Source organism: Schistocerca nitens, chromosome 3 (assembly GCF_023898315.1).
Source record: "Schistocerca nitens isolate TAMUIC-IGC-003100 chromosome 3, iqSchNite1.1, whole genome shotgun sequence".
NCBI classification, from domain to species: Eukaryota; Metazoa; Arthropoda; class Insecta; order Orthoptera; family Acrididae; genus Schistocerca; species Schistocerca nitens.
The window spans coordinates 776,127,839-776,146,390 of NC_064616.1; positions in this window are offsets into that span (position 1 = coordinate 776,127,839).

Genomic DNA, 18,552 nt, shown 5'->3' on the forward strand with positions numbered 1-18,552 from the left:
CAGGCTGGTAGACAACAGGGCAGTGGCTCGCGTCATACCTTCGGCGATCGTTTTCTTGAGCCCGCATCGTGCGGAGTCGAGCTAACTGCCGAGCTTCCTCAGCTCTGGTCAAAACCTGGCCGATGTGGTCGTCCTCCACGTCATCAGGATGTAACGGAAACAGTGTCCATCGTCGTAGTCGCCTACGCCCATGCACCAGGAAAAATGGCGTAAATCCTGTGGTGTCTTGTTTGGCGGTGTTGTAGGCAAACGTCACGAAAGCATCTTCTGCGACAATATTTTTGTGCTCGTTGTGCTTACTTCTTTTTGTGTGTGTTGGGGGGGGGGGGGGGAGGGGGCGGCATCAGCCTTCTGGAGGGTTTGAAGCGACCCTCTCCTGCGCCAAAGTCTCCAGCTCAGACTAGCATTTGCACCGAACGTGTTCAGTTGAGAGGCCGTGCTGAAAAGTAATTCCTCCCAACTTTTAATGTGAAAACTCTAAATGATTTTTAACTAAAACAATCGTTATTAACATTAAACGTCTTTATTCTTCATGTTTACGTATTTGTAGCTCTCTGACGCTAGAGGTCTCCGAATTGTGGTGTGTAAAATGCCAGTGCGCAACGTAACTATGTCGACGCGTGAGAAACAGCGTGCTGTAATCGCGTTTCGAAGAGTTCGTCCACACTTGGGGCACCCTCTCCTTCAGCATGACAATGTCAGATCACACACCAGTGCTGCAACATCTGCAACAATCTGACGCCTTTGTTTCACAGTCATCGATCATGCGCCGTACAGTCCCGAATTGACCCCATCTGATTTTTGTGTTTCCAAAACTTAGGGAACACCTTCGTCAGAGATGAAGCGGTGCAAGTAGAGGTCAGGTTATGGCTCTCTCAACAAGATCAAAAATTTACAGTGATAGCATCAACAAACTGGTCTCTCGTTGGAAGAAATGTGTTCATCACCTGTTTTTGAGCCGCGTTGGGTTGCCACGCGGTCTTGGGCGTCTTGTCACGGTCCGCGCGGCTCCCCCCGTCGGATGTTCGAGCCCTCCCTTGGGCGTGGGTATGTGTGTTGTCCAAAGCGTAATTTAGTTTAAGTTAGATTAAGTACTGTGCAAGCTTAGGGACCGATGACCTAAGCAATTTGGTCCCATAAGATCTCACCACAAATAAAAATAAAAACAAACCTGTTTTGAGAAACAGAAATAAATGTGGATACATGAATAACAAAGAATTAGAAAATAATGTTCGTTTCATTTAAAAAGCTTTAAGAGTTTCGCATAAAAATTCGGAGGCATTGCTTTTCAGCACCCCTTCGTATTTGTTGGATATATTTCCAGTTTCTATCTTCCTCTACCCCCCCCCCCCCCCCCCATGAACCATGGACCTTGCCGTTGGTGGGGAGGCTTGCGTGCCTCAGCGATACAGATAGCCGTACCGTAGGTACAACCACAACGGAGGGGTTTCTGTTGAGAGGCCAGACAAACGTGTGGTTCCTGAAGAGGGGCAGCAGCCTTTTCAGTAGTTGCAAGGGCAACAGTCTGGATGATTGACTGATCTGGCCTTGTAACAATAACCAAAACGGCCTTGCTGTGCTGGTACTGCGAACGGCTGAAAGCAAGGGGAAACTACGGCCGTAATTTTTCCCGAGGGCATGCAGCTTTACTGTATGATTAAATGATGATGGCGTCCTCTTGGGTAAAATATTCCGGAGGTAAAATAGTCCCCCATTCGGATCTCCGGGCGGGGACTACTCAAGAGGATGTCGTTATCAGGAGAAAGAAAACTGGCGTTCTACGGATCGGAGCGTGGAATGTCAGGTCCCTTAATCGGGCAGGTAGGTTAGAAAATTTGAAAAGGGAAATGGATAGGTTAAAGTTAGATATAGTGGGAATTAGTGAAGTTCGGTGGCAGGAGGAACAAGACTTCTGGTCAGGTGACTACAGGGTTATAAACACAAAGTCAAATAGGGGTAATGCAGGAGTAGGTTTAATAATGAATAGGAAAATAGGAACGCGGGTAAGCTACTACAAACAGCTTAGTGAACGCATTATTGTGGCCAAGATAGATACGAAGCCCACACCTACTACAGTAGTACAAGTTTATATGCCAACTAGCTCTGCAGATGACGAAGAAATTGAAGAAATGTATGATGAAATAAAAGAAATTATTCAGATAGTGAAGGGAGACAAAAATTTAATAGTCATGGGTGACTGGAATTCGAGTGTAGGAAAAGGGAGAGAAGGAAACGTAGTAGGTGAATATGGGTTGGGGCTAAGAAATGAAAGAGGAAGCCGCCTGGTAGAATTTTGCACAGAGCACAACTTAATCATAGCTAACACTTGGTTTAAGAATCATGATAGAAGGTTGTATACATGGAAGAACCCTGGAGATACTAAAAGGTATCAGATAGATTATATAATGGTAAGACAGAGATTTAGGAACCAGGTTTTAAATTGTAAGACATTTCCAGGGGCAGATGTGGACTCTGACCACAATCTATTGGTTATTACCTGTAGATTAAAACTGAAGAAACTGCAAAAAGGTGGGAATTTAAGGAGATGGGACCTGGATAAACTGAGAGAACCAGAGGTTGTAGAGAGTTTCAGGGAGAGCATAAGGGAACAATTGACAGGAATGGGGGAAAGAAATACAGTAGAAGAAGAATGGGTAGCTCTGAGGGATGAAGTAGTGAAGGCAGCAGAGGATCAAGTAGGTAAAAAGACGAGGGCTAGTAGAAATCCTTGGGTAACAGAAGAAATATTGAATTTAATTGATGAAAGGAGAAAATATAACAATGCAGTAAATGAAGCAGGCAAAAAGGAATACAAACGTCTCAAAAATGAGATCGACAGGAAGTGCAAAATGGCTAAGCAGGGATGGCTAGAGGACAAATGTAAGGATGTAGAGGCTTATCTCACTAGGGGTAAGATAGATACTGCCTACAGGAAAATTAAAGAGACCTTTGGAGATAAGAGAACCACTTGTATGAACATCAAGAGCTCAGATGGCAACCCAGTTCTAAGCAAAGAAGGGAAAGCAGAAAGGTGGAAGGAGTATATAGAGGGTCTATACAAGGGCGATGTACTTGAGGACAACATTATGGAAATGGAAGAGGATGTAGATGAAGATGAAATGGGAGATACGATACTGCATGAAGAGTTTGACAGAGCACTGAAAGACCTGAGTCGAAACAAGGCCCCCGGAGTAGACAACATTCCATTGGAACTACTGACGGCCTTGGGAGAGCCAGTCCTGACAAAACTCTACCATCTGGTGAGCAAGATGTATGAGACAGGCGAAATACCCACAGACTTCAAGAAGAATATAATAATTCCAATCCCAAAGAAAGCAGGTGTTGACAGATGTGAGAATTACCGAACAATCAGTTTAATAAGCCACAGCTGCAAAATACTAACACGAATTCTTTACAGACGAATGGAAAAACTAGTAGAAGCCGACCTCGGGGAAGATCAGTTTGGATTCCGTAGAAATACTGGAACACGTGAGGCAATACTGACCTTACGACTTAGAAGAAAGATTAAGGAAAGGCAAACCTACGTTTCTAGCATTTGTAGACTTAGAGAAAGCTTTTGACAATGTTGACTGGAATACTCTCTTTCAAATTCTAAAGGTGGCAGGGTAAAATACAGGGAGCGAAAGGCTATTTACAATTTGTACAGAAACCAGATGGCAGTTATAAGAGTCGAGGGACATGAAAGGGAAGCAGTGGTTGGGAAGGGAGTAAGACAGGGTTGTAGCCTCTCCCCGATGTTATTCAATCTGTATATTGAGCAAGCAGTAAAGGAAACAAAAGAAAAATTCGGAGTAGGAATTAAAATCCATGGAGAAGAAAGAAAAACTTTGAGGTTCGCCGATGACATTGTAATTCTGTCAGAGACAGCAAAGGACTTGGAAGAGCAGTTGAACGGAATGGATGGTGTCTTGAAGGGAGGATATAAGATGAACATCAACAAAAGCAAAACGAGGATAATGGAATGTAGTCGAATTAAGTCGGGTGATGTTGAGGGTATTAGATTAGGAAATGAGACACTTAAAGTAGCAAAAGAGTTTTGCTATTTGGGGAGCAAAATAACTGATGATGGTCGAAGTAGAGAGGATATAAAATGTAGACTGGCAATGGCAAGGAAATCGTTTCTAAAGAAGAGAAATTTGTTAACATCGAGTATAGATTTAAGTGTCAGGAAGTCATTTCTGAAAGTATTTGTATGGAGTGTAGCCATGTATGGAAGTGAAACATGGACGGTAAATAGTTTGGACAAGAAGAGAATAGAAGCTTTCGAAATGTGGTGCTACAGAAGAATGCTGAAGATTAGATGGGTAGATCACATAACTAATGAGGAGGTACTGTATAGGATTGGGGAGAAGAGGAGTTTGTGGCACAACTTGACCAGAAGAAGGGATCGGTTGGTAGGACATGTTCTAAGGCATCAAGGGATCACCAATTTAGTATTGGAGGGCAGCGTGGAGGGTAAAAATCGTAGGGGGAGACCAAGAGATCAATACACTAAGCAGATTCAGAAGGATGTAGGTTGCAGTAGGTACTGGGAGATGAAGAAGCTTGCACAGGATAGAGTATCATGGAGAGCTGCATCAAACCAGTCTCAGGACTGAAGACCACAACAACAAACAACAACATCTTCCTCTACATTTTTTACCCTCTGCAGCTCCCTCGGGCACCGTGGAAGTTATTCTCTGATTTCTTAAGACATATCGTATCATCCTGCCCCTTGTTCTTGACAATGTTTTTTATACGTTGCTCTCCTAGCCGATTCTGCGGGGAACCTTCTACTTTCCTATCTTATAACTCCACATAATTTTCAGTATCACATCTTAAACGCTTCGATTCATCCCTATTCCGGTTTTCACACAATCCGCGATTCACTTCCATACAATTATATACCCCAAATGCACATTCTCAGAAATTTCCTCCTGAAATCGAGCCCATCTTTAATACACGCAAACGGTAGTGTGCGCTCGTTAGACCTTTCATTCTATTCAGCAGGTCTTCACTTTCAATGTGAACAGAAATGTCAGCAGCGAATGTTATAATTAACATCCATTCACCCTGAACTTCAATCCCATTCCTGAACCTTTCCTTTATTTGCGTCATTTTTTCCTCGGTCTGTAGATCGCACAGTAGGAACAGACTGCTACATCCCTGCCTTATGAACATACTAATGCGAGCACTTCGTTTTTGGTGTTCCATCCTTTTTGTTCTTTCTTGGCCTTTGTACGTACTGTATATTACTAGTCCTTTCTTATAGCTAACATCTACGTTTCTAAGAATCCTGCCACGTTTTACACTGTCGAACGCTTTTTCTATGTCGAAAATTATTAAGACCATATCTTGATTTTTCGTGAGTATTTCTTCCAACTTCAAGTGCAGCGTCAGAAAATACCTCTCTGGTGCCCATACCTTTACTAAAGCCAAACTGACTGTCCTGTTACAGACACTCAATTTCCTTTTTCATTCTTACGTACGTTATTCTTGTCAGCAAACCGGATACATTATATGTTCATGGTGCAATAGTTCTCGCACTTACCTACGCTTTTCATACACTGAAGAGCCAAAGGAACTGGTACACCTGCCTAATACCGTCTACGGTTCCCGCGAGCACGCAGAAGTGCCGTAACATGGCGTGGCATCGACTCGGCTAACGTCGGAAGTAGTGCTGGAAGTAATTGACATCATGAATCCTGCAGGACTGTCCATAAATCCGTAAGAGTACGAGGCGGTGAAGACCTTTTCTGAACAGCACGTTGCGAGGCATCCCAGATGTGCTCAATAATGTTCATGTCTGGGGAGTTTGGTGGGAAGCGAAAGTGTTTAATCTCGGAAGAGTGTTCCTGGAGTCACTCTGTAGTAACTCTGGTCGTGTGGCGGGTCGCATTGTGCTGCTGGAATTGCCCAAGTCCGTCGGAATGCACAATGGACATTAATGGATGCAGGTGATCTGACAGGTTGCTTGCCGGCCGAAGTGGCCGTGCGGTTAAAGGCGCTGCAGTCTGGAACCGCAGGACCGCTACGGTCGCAGGTTCGAATCCTGCCTCGGGCATGGATGTTTGTGATGTCCTTAGGTTAGTTAGGTTTAACTAGTTCTAAGTTCTAGGGGACTAATGACCTCAGCAGTTGAGTCCCATAGTGCTCAGAGCCATTTGAACCATTTTGACAGGTTGCTTACGTACGTGTCATCTGTCAGAGTCGTATCTAGACGTATCAGGGGTCCCATATCACTCCAACTGCACTCGCCCCGCGCCACTGCAGAGCCTCCAGCACCTTGAACAGTCTCATACTAACATGCAGAGTCCATGGATTCATGAGGTCGTCTCCATACCCGTACACGTCCATTCGCTCGATACAATTTCAAACGAGACTCCTCCGACCAGGCAACACGTTTCCAGTCATCAACAGTCCAATGTCGGCGTTTATGGGCCCAGGAGAGGCGTAAAGGTTTGTGTCGTGCAGTCATCAAGGGCACACGAGTGGCCCTTCGGCTCCGAAAGCCCATATCGATGATGTTTCGTTGAATGGTTCGCACGTTGATACTTATTGATGGCCTGTCACTAAATCTACAGCAATTTGTGGAAGGGTTGCACTTCTGTCACGTTGAACGATGCTCTTCAGTCGTCAAGGGTCAGGTTCATGCACGATGTTTTCCAGGCCGCAGCGACATCGGAGATTTGATGTTCACGGTACACTCGTGAAATGGTTGTTCGGGACAATCCCCACTTCATCGCTACCTCGGAAATGTTGTGTTCCATCGCTCGTGCGCCGACTACAACAACCCGTTAAAAGTCACTTGATAACCTGCCATTGTAGCAGCAGTAACCGATCAACAACTGCGCCAGACACTTGTTGTCTTATATAGGCGTTGCCGATCGCAGCGCCGTATCCTGCCTCTTTACATATCACTATGTTAGAATACGCATGCCTATACCAGTTTCTTTGGTGCTTCAGTGTATAATTGATTCCCCTCGATGGGCAATAAATTCTCAACCTACAATTCGGATGCACAATATCGTTCGACCCCCGGCAGGAATCTAAAATTAGGGTACTTGGAGGACATGGACGAGGACTGAGAATAGGTGCCGCTAGGTGGGAACGTGGACCCGCCGAGATAGTCCGTGCATTTGCGGAAAACATGTGACCAGAAGGCGCAGTGGTTAGCGCAACTGCTTAGTAAGCAGTCGGCTCATAGCCGTGATACAAGGCGGACGTGCTCGGCGCTCCGAGCAGCGCGTCCGCCGGCGTGTTGTTGTTTACATGTTAACGCGCAGTGCTAAGTCACTATATTCGTTCACGTTCTGACTTGCAATGACGTTCTCTTACCACCGTACGATTATATAAGGATCACCTTTCAATAGGAACATGCACGACCTCGATCACACGAAGTGGAACTATTCATAAGTGACGAATTTGAACACGCGCCTCAGGATGTTGTACGAATTAACTTCTCCATCGCGAACAGCGTCGTGTACAGAAGACTGCAGATCGAAGAAATTTACGCTGATGTTGTGTGACGTTTCATCCAGGAACTGAAATTTAAAAATTGTGATGGCCACGTCGGAGCTGTTTCAGTTTATCATGCAGGGTTGGGTCTCCGGGTCCTGCCTCTTTACAAATTTCTTTTTGAGGTACTACAAGACGTTTGAGCCGTGGCGGCTGGCGCTAGTTATGCTCCACTTGCGTCGCTGATATCGACACTCGTCTGGTCTCGTATCTCTGACTGTTCTGCCTTTGGTTCTCCGGCTTGGTGTGTGGCCGAGAGCTCTCTCCGGTCGGCGTTCAACGAGGCAACATGTTCTGAAGGCAGGCCCTTGTCTCTATACGCTGTGCCTGAAACTCGCAGTCCTTGCCGATTAGTCGGCGCGTTTGAGTGCGAAACAGTGGCGGGTCCGTCATCTCATGTTGGACATCTTCTCATCGCGTAACTGGAAGCGTTAAGTTACGTATGATTCGTATTCTGCTGTTAACCTGTAAATATTTGTGGAACTTATGGTGACATGTTATATCTACCGGAGATCCGTTAGGGATGGTTCTGAATAAGAGAGTGTTATACGGAACTTACGAAGTCTAAGGGCTTCGAAGTGTTGTTTTTGCGCAGCGGGGTCTAATTAGAGTTTTACTGCTTGTTTTAAAGGTTCCTTGCAGTGTTAATTTAATGTAGTATGTTAGTGTGCTCTTTGCCAAGTTTTGGTTTTGAACTTTCTTTGATATGAAGGGCAGAGCTTTTGTTAAGTCAGTTTCATTGTGACCACTGATAAGCTTTAGAAGGCCTTTTGTAGGATTAGACATGGTCACTTGACCCTGCCCGTATTACTCTTACGCCCTCTTTGGGTCCTGTACAAATGTAGTATTCCTTTGTGTGTATTTGGTCTGTCATTGTGTATTCCAACTTTAGTTTTAGTTTTTTATAGATTTCGGAAGCGCTCTTTCTGGTCTGGCCGGTTGTCAGTTTGGCTCGTCCCGCGGACCCGGCCGTTGCTTCCATGGCAGTGGTGTTGGCGTCCTACTTGACAGCAACCTCATTGTGGGTCCTTGCGGAGCCTTGGCCAACTAAACAGTTCGCTTAAACATTCTATTATTGCTTTATTTCAGTTGGTGTTGTTAACCTTTCTCATGAATATGTTTACAAGGCAACTTCATCCAGTCGTTTTTTAGGAGCTGACCTTTTCATTTGTTGATGCAGGTAGCAGCAACTGATTTATATGAAAGTGTTTAACATTCTGAAATTTGTTCTTTAGTTGAAATTGAAATTATGTACCAACCACAAGTTGTCCATTAACAAAGATCCCTAGCTTCCTAGGAGCTTCGAGTAGCTGTGGTTAGCAGTGCCACAGCTCAACGTTGTCGTTTCTGCCTTTCGACCTTACGGAAATGTATGAAGATGTCCGAAAGAACAGATACCATCTTCATATAGATAAGGATTATGATCTTCTTCAGTTCGGATGCACTCACATTGCCCGAACTCTTACGGGAATCAGATTGACTGCTGCGAGTAATGAGTATAGTGGGCAGGGACACTACAAATGTAGTTTGTGGACAGTAAGTTGGGAATTTGGGTATCACGGGAAACGTGCCAGAGATAAGTCCCAGCAGATGCTCTATCCTCTGTGTCCTCAGTGGCTTAGACGGATAGAGCGTCTGCCATGTAAGCAGGAGATCCCGGATTCGAGTCCCGGTCTGGGCACACATTTTCAACTGTCCCCGTTGATATTTATCAACGACTGTAATCTTCTAAAGGTTTGAATTTCATTGTAATTTCATTACGGAAAGTTGTCAGCCACATCGCACAGAAGTGGCAGACCTTCTAGACCCATCACGTCTTAAAAGGCGTGCGGCAGATCAAACTTGAACTGACAAAGCATGTGTCATCGTATTTGATGATTGGTGGCGTGCGGGCGACTGTCATGTACGACGGTAGGCCGCGAACTTGTGTGGCCAGGAAGGCCATGTCCGGTCGGATTGCCACAGCAGACGTCTAATTCAGACGCCGGTAGGAGATGTCGCACCACCCGTGCCACCTACAGAGCTCCCTGTCACCTACACCCCTGTTGCGAAGATGTCGGATGCACCAGCCCAGATTGCTCCCGATCTGCTATCGTTGCCCGACACTGACGGGGTGGTGAGTCTTCAGGTTACTTCTTCATCGCCTCCGACGGAAACGACGCCCTCGGACGCCCATAAGAATCCTAGAAGCGATGTTACAGTAGCGATGGACATCGATTCGAGCGTCGAACCAACCTCTGCTTTCCTCCCAGCTGGGGCGGCGTGAGATGACGGCCGAACCCATTCCGATACGGAACAACACATTCGGAAACAGAACTCACCGAAGAAACATAAGAAACGTATTGGTACGCCATCTGACGATTGTCTGCTCAGGACGGCCGCACGGGATGTCGAACTGGCGTCGGGCGACGCATCGATCTCGGAAGGCGTGCCCTTCCCCACCTACCTCGGCGGTTCGTCCTCCGCAGCCCGCGACGCCTTCCCCTCCGCCGCTTGCGCCCTCCGTTATCAAGGCGTCTCTGGAAGACGCCGACACGCAGCGGCAACCCGATGATTCTATCCCTGTAGTTGTTTCTGTTCTTGGGCGGACGACGCACAGGAGGAATCGGAACGCCTATGAATACCGTCGGCGGGCGCGGCCCACCGGTTGTGCCACCCGCTTTCTCATCACAGTCAACGCCACGGCTTTGACCGTCTTGTGCGGTCTGTTTCGGCCGGATGCAACTGGTGGACCCTATGTCTCGATAGCAAGAGCGCCGGAACAGACATACTGCCTAGCTACGATTAATGTCAACGATATCCGTGCGCCCTTAAACTGGCGATGGTCCACGATACACTTCACGTAGTGGAGTTAGACGTGGCCCCTTACAAGGAGTATACGTTGTTGGTTTTCTTAACCTATTCGGATACATTCCTGTTGTCTCCCATGCATCGGATATCGGTACCGGTGTGGCGATCCTCATCCGTGAAGTGTTACTTGTCGACGACGTCCAATATCCTTATATGGATATGCCCTGCAGCCATCTAGAACGAAATTAGAATTATATTAATACCGTCAGCTGCTTACGGGCGTTGATATATATCAACGGGGACAGGTGAAAATGTGTGCCCCGACCGGGACTCTAACCCGGGATTTCCTGTTTACATGGCAAACGCTCTATCCATCTGAGCCACCGAGGGCACAGAGGATAGTGCGACTGCAGGGACTATCTCGCGCACGCTTCCCGCGAGACTCACATTGTCACCTTGTATGTCCACACACTAGTGTCTCACCCAAACACACTCATTACTCGTGGAAGACATTCTTACCAAGTCCCGTAAGAGTTCGGGGAATATGTGTGCATCCGCACAGAAGAAGAAGGTCATTGCCGGTATTGCCAGAACTATGTACAGTACTTATATGGATTTGGTGTCTGTTCTTCCCGACACGTGATATTGTTCCCAGATAACGAGTACTACCCGCAAACGAAGACTCACTCTGTGAATTGCTTCCGTGGTCTTGTAGTTTGAATTTTTTTGCAACTCGTGAGGAGAGTGTTCTCGATTTTTGGACTTACGTGAACGAACGACATTTCACCATTGTCCGTAATCCGACATAAAGGCAATACTTTCCCAAGTTTCTTTGAAGTGGTTTCTACGACCCGCCAAGTAGTTGAAATGTCAAGGAGAGGCGTTGATCTGGTCTGATGCACTATTTTTGGATTTTTCATACTATGATTCCCAACGATATTCCCCTTTCTTTTCGAGAAAACCTGCCTAGATTTCTCACGGCTACAGGCGGCTTCACGGACTTCACTCCACAAGGTTTTTAATAAAAAAGAAAAAAAGAAAAACAGGAAAAAATTTAAAAATAAATAAAACGCAATGAGATTTCTCTAAGAAAAAAAGTTGCTTCTCTGTTACGTACATGTGATAACCTGTCGCCCTCACCCACCCGCCGCCCCCCTCCCACCTTCTTTTCTTAGTTTAGGTAGAGCCACTGGGATTGATGTAATTGGGGGACCACGCTTGAAACGGGGCGGATTTTAAGGGTCAAAGTGGCTGTGTCAAATATACTCCTTTTTGTGTGGCTTCCTTCATAATCAGGGAAGTGAGGGATAAAGAAATTTAAAAAATAAAAACAAAAGAAAATAATATTAAAAAACAAAATAAAATGATGTAGTGTCAAAAAAAAGCAGCAGATCCCGGGTTCGAGTCCGGGTCCAGCACACATTTTCACTTGTCGCAACCGATTCCGCCTAAAGTCCCGATGCAGCTGACATCATCTGTTCCTTGCCTTTCTTCCCTTTCTTCCCTTTCCTTTCCTTTCCTTTCCTTTTCTTTTCCCCCCTCTACTTTCAGTTTACGTTATATGTTCCACAGCTACGAAAGAACAGACACCACGCATTCGTATAAGTGTTCAGCTTTATTCGTAAAGCATCTTCAGTGGTGGTCCTGTAAAAATTTTGCAAATAAATAATACGTTTTTATATCTTGATTTTTACAGTATTAAAAGCAATTTTTCTTACGAATGCGATGATTTGTAAGGTTGCTTACTATATTTATTGCTCCTTTTAGATGTTTTGAAGATAACTAGTTTTTCCTCTTGTGGCCATCACAGGTTGCAGCCGGAAAAAGCTTGATTTCACTTGGACTTCTAAGGGTCCACTTTTCCTTTAACTGCTTCGATCTTTATACCGTTTGTTGAAAAAAAAACTCTTAACACCAGACTAAACCATCGTAAAATTTATGATTGTGGTTGATTCCCGTCAAGCTGGACATATGAGCGACCCCTGTTCTTGAGTAGCTCCATGGCAAACATTGTTGTCAGCAGTGACTGAAATATTTATTGCCTGACTCCAGCGGGCTTGACGACATTGGTGTTCGTGTCATAAATATTAGGAATGTTTAGTAATGGTGTGCCTGTTTTCTAATAATCGGAATATTTATTTTATCCCTTAGAATTTATCTTAGTGTGGCATCTTACGTGAAATACCGAGCACTCACAGTTGGCAGAGAGTCATTTTCTATCGCACTGGTCCTCTTCATTGCTAATCTCGTCTTTTGCTGCTGAAATTATCACAATATGAATGGTATAGACTCTGATTTTAACACTAACCTGCTGGGTGATTTGTTTGAAAAACCTGATAAAGACATGGACAGTGGAGAAGTTAGTGAAAAGCAAGATTTTCTTGAAGAAGTTATGTTGTCTGTACAACTGACGGTGTGTAAACCCGAACTTTGAAACAGCAAATGAGGAAAGCGAGGAATCAGAAAAAGAATCCCTAGGCGGCCGTAGATGAAACCAGAAGACTCTCTACTTATTTTGTATGTAAAATGCTAGTGGAGTTACAATACTTATAACACACTGAAGAGCCAAAGAAACTGGTACATCTGCCTAATGTCGTGTAGGACCCCCTCGAGCACGCAAAAGTGACGCAACACGACATGCCATGTACTCGACTAATGTATGAAGTAGTGCTGACACCATGAATCCTGAAGGGCCATCCATAAATTCGTAAGGGTACGAGAGGGTGAACAGTAGGTTGCAAGGCATCAGGGATATTCTCAATAATGTACATGTCTGGGGAGTTTGGTGGCCAGCGGAAGCGTTTAAACTCAGAAGAGTATTCCTGGAGCCACTCTGTAGCAATTCTGGACGTGTGGGGTGTGGCATTGTCCTCCTGGAATTGCCCAAGTCCGTCGGAATGCACAATGGACATAAATGGATGCAGGTGATCAGACAGGTTGATTGTGTGTGAATTTGTAAGAGATCAAACTGCTGAGGTCATCGGTTCCTAGACTTATACACTACTTAAACTCGAACCTCCATCCTTGATACTGAGACCTAGCCCAAACAATCTCGCATGCAGCTCCATTTTCTGTTCAAAAATGGTTCAAGTGGCTCTGAGCACTATGAGACTTAACTTCTGAGGTCATCAGTCCCCTAGAACTTAGAACTACTTAAACCTAACTACCCTAAGGACATCACACACATCCATGCCTGAGGCAGGATTCGAACCTGCGATCGTAGTGGTCGAGCGGTTCCAGACTGTAGCACCTAGAACCGTTCGGCCACAACGGGCGGCACACACAATGAAAACCACAGCTCTTGATGGACAGGAGATTAGCAGCAAACACAACACTGACGTAGCACACTGATGACGATGAGCAAAACACAGGATCTGCCAGGGGCATGGAGATGAGGGAGAATGGAGGGAGGGGGATAGGGGGGGAGGAGACAGGTGGGGGCGCATCAAAGAGGGCTGGAGAGGGAAGGACGTGGAAGGGACACAGTTGAGGAGCGGGTACAGTGATTCGGGGCGGGGGGGGGGGGTGGGGGTGGAATAAGGGAAATCCATTCTGGGAGAAGGAGGGGAGAGGAAAAAAGGGGGAACTGGGGACGGGAGGGAACAAGGCTTGGTTACAGTTGGAAGGAAGGGTAGATGTCACGGCAAAATTCAACAAATGGTTCAAATGGCTCTGAGCACTATGGGACTTAACGTCTAAGGTCATCAGTCCCCTAGAACTTAGAACTACTTAAACCTAACTAACCTAAGGACATCACACACATCCATGCCCGAGGCAGGATTCGAACCTGCGACCGTAGCGGTCGCGCGGTTCCAGACTGTAGCGCCTTTAACCGCTTGGCCACCACGGCCGGCTAAAATTCAACATCTGGAAGGGGGAGGTGCTTGAAATGGCCTTGATGAAGGAGATGGAGGGTACAGAGGTGGAGAGAGGGAGGGATACAGTAATAATGGCGAGGAAGGAGGACACCAGGGGGTGGGGTGCATCAAGCCTGCAGACAATGTATAGGATGCAGGAGGAGGTGTGGGAAGGGGATGAGCCATACAGGAGTCATGTGGGGGAAAGAAGCCAGATATGGAAAGCAAGGTGGAGCACATGGCGTTCAAGGATTTGGAGGGCCTTGTAAAAGCAGGTGGGTGCAGATATCCAGGCAACACTGGCATAACAGAGGATAGGACAGATGAGGAATTTGTAGGTGTGGAGGATGGTGGAAAGATGTAATCCCCATGTCTGGCCAGACAGGAATTTCAGGAGGCGAAGGTGGGAATGGGCTTTCTGCTGGATGGTCAGGAGGTGAGGGGTTCAGGTGAGGTGACGGTCGAGGGTGAAATCAAGGTATCTCAGGGTGGGGGACAACTGCGCCAGACACTTGTCTTATATAGGGGTTCCGACTGCAGCGCCGTATTCTGCCTCTTTTCATATCTCTGTATTTGAATACGCATGCCTATACGAGTTTCTTTGGCGCTTGATTACAATTTGTAATTAGTGCCTAATAAATTGTAACTACTTTTCCAATAACATTTTGGGCAGTAAAATTGCCATTATATGGTATAAAACAAGACCTTTTGTGCTTGTTTTGTATGTTGCATACCACTGGAGATCTAATAATTGTACGAGGGCAGTTCAATAAGTAATGCAACACATTTTTTTTCTGAAACAGGGGTTGTTTTATTCAGCATTGAAATACACCAGGTTATTCCCCAATCTTTTAGCTACACAACACTATTTTTCAACGTAATCTCCATTCAATGCTACGGCCTTACGCCACCTTGAAATGAGGGCCTGTATGCCTGCACGGTACCATTCCACTGGTCGATGTCGGAGCCAACGTCGTACTGCATCAATAACTTCTTCATCATTCGCGTAGTGCCTCCCACGGATTGCGTCCTTCATTGGGCCAAACATATGGAAATCCGATGGTGCGAGATCGGGGCTGTAGGGTGCATGAGGAAGAACAGTCCACTGAAGTTTTGTGAGCTCCTCTCGGGTGCGAAGACTTGTGTGAGGTCTTGCGTTCTCATGAAGAAGGAGAAGTTCGTTCTGATTTTTGTGCCTAGAAACACGCTGAAGTCGTTTCTTCAATTTCTGAAGAGTAGCACAATACACTTCAGAGTTGATCGTTTGACCATGGGGAAGGACATCGAACAGAATAACCCCTTCAGCGTCCCAGAAGACTGTAACCATGACTTTACCGGCTGAGGGTATGGCTTTAAACTTTTTCTTGGTAGGGGAGTGGGTGTGGCGCCACTCCATTGATTGCCGTTTTGTTTCAGGTTAGAAGTGATGAACCCATGTTTCATCGCCTGTAACAATCTTTGACAAGAAATTGTCACCCTCAGCCACATGACGAGCAAGCAATTCCGCACAGATGGTTCTCCTTTGCTCTTTATGGTGTTCGGTTAGACAACGAGGGACCCAGCGGGAACAAACCTTTGAATATCCCAACTGGTGGACAATTGTGACAGCACTACCAACAGAGATGTCAAGTTGAGCACTGAGTTGTTTGATGGTGATCCGTCGATCATCTCGAACGAGTGTGTTCGCACGCTCCGCCATTGCAGGAGTCACAGCTGTGCACGGCCGGCCCGCACGCGGGAGATCAGACAGTCTTGCTTGACCTTGCGGCGATGATGACACACGCTTTGCCCAACGACTCACCGTGCTTTTGTCCACTGCCAGATCACCGTAGACATACTGCAAGCGCCTATGAATATCTGAGATGCCCTGGTTTTCCGCCAAAAGAAACTCGATCACTGCCCGTTGTTTGCAACGCACATCCGTTACAGACGCCATTTTAACAGCTCCGTACAGCGCTGCCACCTGTCGGAAGTCAATGAAACTATACGAGACGAAGCGGGAATGTTTGAAAATATTCCACAAGAAATTTCCGGTTTTTTCAACCAAAATTGGCCGAGAAAAAAAATGTGTTGCATTACTTATTGAACTGCCCTCGTAATTAAGTAGTGTGTAGCCTAAAAATTAAGAATTCCTCTGAATAAAATCTGGATAGTACAATTTACGACGCTGTGGTAAGCAATGTAACGTTTTTCCCCCTGTAGCGCTCTAGCGTTATTCGCCATACATCTTAGACAAGAAAACCAAGGAAGTCTTGTTCTGTAACAGCTTCGTGTGATGATAGCTGTCCAAACGAACATACTACTTCACATAATCATCTCAATCACCATAACTCTTCTCATACGGAATTACAAGTCTCTGGTTTTGTAGGGCTGCTACTCGCTTTGTCCGCTTTGTGCTGACGGTTGGGAATGCATGTTGGCCGGTGCTCTTCTTGCCTCTCTCGTCCGTCACTCCGTCTGACGGCTCGGCGCTCCCGATAAGTTTCGCTGAACGTCCTTGGCATAGTTTATCGCAATCCACATAATTCGGCCGCTTAGTTGGTTTATGCCTTCCGCCTAGCGAGCAGCCCGATTTTGATAACAGCGCCGTGCATTCTGGCGCTTCCTGCTTCCATGAATGCAGCTGTTCATCTGCTGACGACGAAGCGTCCATTTATGGTACGCAGGGCTCGTAACACTGATAAACTACGAGACCGCTATACAGCAATATGTATCGTTTTAAACTTTTTATTTTGCTTCCAAATAATATGCGAATATAAATTTTGATAATATTTTATTTTACTAATTTAAGCACTAAGAAATGCTAACCGCGTTAATTTTTCAACCATTATTTGGGCAATGTAATCATTGCTCAAGACACTACCCGCTACAGTTGAATTATTTGCTCCATTTACACAACAAGGAAATGTCACTATCTGGTCTCGCGGTTCTAGGCGCGCAGTCCGGAACCGTGTGACTGCTACGGTCGCAGGTTCGAATCCTGCCTCGGGCATGGATGTGTGTGATGTCCTTAGGTTAGTTAGGTTTAAGTAGTTCTAAGTTCTAGGGGACTGATGACCACAGCAGTTGAGTCCCATAGTGCTCAGAGCCATTTGAACCATTTTTGTCACTATTTTTATATAAAATAATGTCTCTCTATAACATTAAAATAAAAATGTTTGACAACTGCCTACTTATTCCGTGCATACACTGAAGTCTGTAGACTAAGGAATCTACTGCTACAGATTTTTAACTTCGCTAGAATGACTGGAAAGCAAAATTGCTAATATCCCACAGATTCTGGACATGACTTCTGCATCTACATGACCAATCTACATTTCACACTACAGTGCCTGGCTGAGGGTTCTTCGAACTACCTTCAGACTATTTCTCTACTGTTACACAGTTTACGCTACTGGCCATTAAAATTGCTACACCACAAAGATGACGTGCTACAGACGCGAAATTTAACCGACAGGAACAAGATGCTGTGATATGCAAATGATTAGCTTCTCAGAGCATTCACACAAGGTTGGCGCCGGTGGCGACACCTACAACTTGCTGACATGAGGAAAGTTTCCAACCGATTCCTCATACACAAACAGCAGTTGACCGGTGTTGCCTGGTGAAACTTTGTTGTGATGCCTCGTGTAAGGAGAAGAAATGCGTACCATCACGTTTCCGACTTCGATAAAGGTCAGATTGTAGCCTATCGCGATTGCGGTTTATCGTATCGCGACATTGTTGCTCGCGTTGGTCGAGATCCAATGACTGTTAGAAGAATATGGAATCGGTGAGTTCAGGAGGGTAATACTGAACGCCGTGCTGGATCCCAACGGCCTCTTATCACTAGCAGTCGAGATGACAGGCATCTTATCCGCATGGCTGTAACGGATCGTGCAGCCACGTCTCCATCCCTGAGTCAACAAATGGGGACGTTTGCCAGACAACAACCATCTGCACGAACAGTTCGACGACGTTTGCAGCAGCACGGACTATCAGCTCGGAGACCATGGCTACGGTTACCCTTGACGCTGCATCACAGGCAGGAGCACTTGCGATGGTGTACTCGACGACGAACGTGGTTGCACGAATGGCAAAACGTCATTTTTTCGAATGAATCCAAGTTCTGTACACAGCATCAAGATGGTCGCATCCGTGTTTGGCAACATCGCGGTGAACGCACACTGGAAGCGTGTATTCGTCATCGCCATACTGGCGTATCATCCGGCGTGATGGTATGGGGTGCCATTGGTTACACGTCTCGGTCACCTCTTGCTCGCATTGACGGCACTTTGAATAGTGGACGTTACATTTCAGATGTGTTACGATCCTGGCTCTACCCTTCATTCGATCCCTGCGAATCCCTCATTTCAGCAGGACAATGCACGACCGCACGTTGCAGGTC